Genomic DNA, 4,850 nt, shown 5'->3' on the forward strand with positions numbered 1-4,850 from the left:
CGAAAATCAGTGAATATCGATATAATCGAAAGATGATATGCAATGGGTATTTTATTTGTATGGTTTTGAGGTTATTTAATTCCATAACCCCAAAAACATACAAATAAAATATACATTGTATATTATGCATGTATAAAAAAATGTTCGCTATTTATTATATTATATTTATTTTATTCATTCGAAAATACCGATCTACCTAGAAAGATAACAAGTACGCAAACGCATTTAGTGTCTCTTAAGTGCCTCAGCTGGATACAATATTTCCTTATCAACACTGAAGTAAACGTGAAAATTGTTAAAAAGTATGCAAAACACTATATACTATACACTATATAAATACTAATAAATATGCTGGCATTAAGAAATAAAAGAAAATATAGTATAAAAGCACAAACTGTTGTGATTATGTAAAGAGTAATATTATATAAGACATACATATATGTCTGCTAAAATGTTTATGTGAATGTATTTATATTGTATTAATATCTACATATAACTCAAAGATTTGTTAAAAACTTTTACGAAAACTATGAATGCATTTAATTAAGAATTTATTAAAAACAAAAACAACTAAATATGTTGTGAGAAATTTTTTATGAAAAAAGCAAGATGAAAAAATTACTCAAATATCTATGTGCCAGGCCGACGTCTATTCAATTGACCTTTTATAATCACTGTCAAAATAAACTGTAATAAAAGTTAAAAAAGAATAAATTTTAATTTTAGCTGCAACTCCCAATCAACTGACGAACTTGGAATGCCAAATATTGTTTTAAACAAACCAAGAAAGTTTGTAATTAATTGAACGATGCTGATGCTCATAWGCTTTTCATAGAATAAAACTTTACATTTATCTACATCTATACTATACTGTATATTTCTGAATATATAATGACGTAGAGCACTGTGTATGAAATTATTACATTGCGCTGCATTATAAATGGTAAAACGGAAACCATCTCATGACATGTTCTGAGAGCCTAAGGACCCCACGAACGTACTGTTTTCTGATTGGTGAATAAAACCGRAGTTGGTATCCACATATTTTACCACATGTAATCTATAGTATGTACAATAAAGTAAAGTTCCAACAGAGATAAACCAAACTTCATATGTTATTGTAAAAATCTTTATTGAAATTGCCTTGAAATTACAACATGACATTAATCCGCTCTGCGCTAAAGTGTGTAGAGACCATTGGAAGTATAAGTTTACATTTAGATAGAAATAATGGCAAAACCATGACACAAGTCCATTCGTTTTATAAAACATACTGCAGTACATAAAAAATCTTGGAAGTAATATCTTTCTGTTCTGCTTTCTAGTATTAGCGTTTGAAGGAATAAATGCTTAATTTTCGAATCTGAAAAAAAAAAAAAAAAAAATGTAAAAATACAAGTTTTACCTCTCACTGGCATGGCGTTTCTTAGAAATATTTTCTGAGCGTTTACACTCGCTATTCTTTTGAATTTTGGGAAAGTCAAATGGCAAAAATCAACTGGTGTTAATCTTAGATAATGAGAAAGAAAACACTGATATCTTTGATAGAGAAAGAAAAGCAAGTGATTATACTATGTTCACGGAGTATTCACTAACCTTCCTAATAGTTAACTCTATAAATTTTTTCAAAGGGACCTCTATTATACATAYAAGTAAGTGTTGATCCGAGAAATGACGAAACGAACACACAATTGAAATTCTGTTCAAATTAGAGAAGCCACCGAGCCTTCACTGCAAAAAAAATTATTTAAAAAAATTTGTAAAGTTTACTCAGATGTCGTTTTTTATAGTTTAACTGTTAAGATAACGGTACTCTGAATATATAAATAAAGAAGTAATAAAATAATAAAAGTTTGATTAATAATTGCAAAAACAGCTCAAATTTATACAACAAAAACAGTGACTAGCATATAGTATATAATGAAAAGATATGCACACTGCTTGTCGACATTAAATGTAGAGAATAACGGTGATTTCGCAAAACTGTATTATTATATGCATTTGTATTTATGAGCTTTTGAGGGACTTTCGAAATTATAATTCGCACAAAATTGAAATTAAGTTTTATAAAATAATCGAAATGTTGCCGAATTGTTGACATACTTGAAAAACTTCACACATACAACTATACATATATACTCAAATGAATTCAATAAATATATAATAYTAATACAAAACACTTCCTTTGATGCTCTTAATGTGGTGATAAGCTGAAAGGTAATTGAAAACTGCAAATAGCCTTTTTTTATCAATTTGTTCGAATTTCATATACAAATGGTATGCGATGATCTGCCATGGCATGTTGTTATTAGTTAAAATCAACATTTTTTTTTTTGAAAATTAAGAAAAATGTTATTTTACCAAAATGCTATTATATGTGTGCGGCTGTCATTTCACTTGACAACAGAATTGCGTTTATCAAGTGCAAACTTATCAATTGCGATACATTTTGCCGATGATAGTATTTTCACAAATAACAGGTAACCCAAGTGGAGGTACTTAATAGCCTTTTTTGAGAGATCACACGTGAGTCGTGTCAAGCTGTCAGTACTGTTTTACATTACAAATCGTTCAACTTTAATACGATGCAACTAGTATTGATATAATATAAAGGTTCCAGTCAAAAATGCTTAGAACAAACACGTGTTCACCATGGTACATGCGTAATGAAAATATCCATAAAGACCTTGGTATTTCTATGGTAAAGAAAGAAATAGAAGACAGCAGAATTAAATATATATCTCAACTCCGAGATCACCCAAAGCCTTTGGCTAATGCTTTGGTACATTCCTGCCATCAAACACGCCTTAAATGAAGAGATAAGGAGCAACGCATCACCAAAACAGCTCAATCACTTTCAATCACTTGATTGAGCTCGTCTAGTTTTTAAATAGATGTAAGATTTGATAACTTATTGTTAGGCTTTTAAAACTAAAAGCAGATTCGATAAATAAAAACGATATTGCAAAAAAAAAAAAAAAAAAAAAAAAACCCATTAATACGAAAATTTACATATAATGTATTTCCTTCGTTCGCTCAACTTATGGTCAACAAAATTGGCCTACTGAGCATACTATTCACAACATCGAGTCCCATTTTGAGACCCAGCATTCATTATTGGAAAATATTCCAATGCTTGGTGTGATTTGTGTGCCGGTATTTCTTTAAAAATGATGCCGGTGAGAACGCACCCATTGAGCCAGAAATGGGCCTCATCGCCAAACAAAATTTWGCTTGAAAATGTCAGATCTTGCTGGAACTTTTCGAAAAACTGTTATTTAGTCATGATTTSAATGCTCGTAAAGTCACCTACACACGCGCAGATACGTCATTTTAGTGGTCGCCTAAAAGTATGCTTCAAACGAGTACGCATTATTGCTTTTTATTTGCTCAAACGCAACAACTCTTATGCTGCTCTTTCCAGTGACTATTGGTTTTGCTAATTTTWGTCGACCTCCGATAATATGAAAAACGTGCACAACAAAAAACAAATTGGGAGCGGGCAGGTTTTAACGTACACGTTGATTTAGTCTACGCCAAAAGTGTTTCATGCCATTTCGTTTCGGCGGGAACTCAATGAATTACGCACTAAAGCATGTTTGTATGGATGTATGTACGATATGTACTCATATTCTAATCTAATGTACTCCCCCAGGAAAATTCATTGCTTTGCAGTTTAGATTATTTTTGGGGAAAGAATATAAAACGTTGTAGAAAAAAATATTTGTGAAGAAATATATTAGTTATATTTTAAAGAGAAATCTTTGAAAACGGTAAATCGTATAGTTAATATTTTTTATTATTTTAGTGATGCACAAAATTAAATAATTTTCAAGCTTGTCTAATATTTTAATAATTTCTGCTTTCATAAAATTTCTAAATAATTTTGTATGAAGCTATTTATTTATTTTTTCCTTCTTATAGGCCAAAGCTGCAGAATTGGAAAAAAAAATCATATTGAATAAAATGCATTGAAAAAGTAAGATAAAATAAGAAAAATGAAAGCTAAAATAATTTACCGGCGATCTGAGGTCGGAAAGAGGAAGTGAAGGAGGATGTTTCAGTTTTTTTTAAGTTAACAGGCTACATGTTCTGTGGAAATAGATTGAATGGCAAAGCTGCGAGTAATAAAAAGATATAAATTTATTTCTTACTTTTTCACACAACACCAAAGTGTAAGTGAAAAATTCAAACAAGTTTTGTTTTTTTTTTTACTTTTAACTTTTACAAAAATTMTTTTTTTCACGAAATTTAGGGTAAACTAACCTTTTGTGATAAGAGAACGTAATTCTTCAATTTCAAACATTATATTTTTCCTTCGTGTTTTGATTTAATACCGGAAAAATATCATTATTTTTGATTAAAAATGTTCATGTCAAAATATCTGCTTTAGGCTTCTTCTTCACTGAATATTTACTTTCTGGTGGTGTAAAGAAGTGCACACCAGTATGGTGAGCATGTAAGTTTTCTCAAAAAATGCTAAAAAAATCGATTGTTTTTTTCGATTTAGCAAGATTGAGCTAACTGTAAAGACAAAAGCTCTGCATTAAAAAATTACACATGCAGTAAATTTTTCCTACAGGGTCAAGGAGCTCACTTTGAGCAGAATTAAGAATAGTTTGCTTTTGCCCGTTTCATTCTCAATTTATTCCATGCAAAATTTGCTCAGCTAAATATTTGTTGTTATGCTCRCAAGCAGTTGGAATCGCAAATGTAAAGACATAATCACGCTAAAAAGTGGTAAACACAAATTTTGTTGAGGCAAAAAGCAAAAGTGAAGAATCTAAATCAAATAAGCAAAGGCAAAAGTAAAGGCAAATTATTAGCGGCGGCGGCGAAATAGTCGCGTT

The sequence above is a fragment of the Bactrocera latifrons genome, unplaced genomic scaffold, assembly GCF_001853355.1.
Source record: "Bactrocera latifrons isolate USDA-ARS-PBARC rearing strain unplaced genomic scaffold, ASM185335v1 scaffold_36, whole genome shotgun sequence".
NCBI lineage: Eukaryota > Metazoa > Arthropoda > Insecta > Diptera > Tephritidae > Bactrocera > Bactrocera latifrons.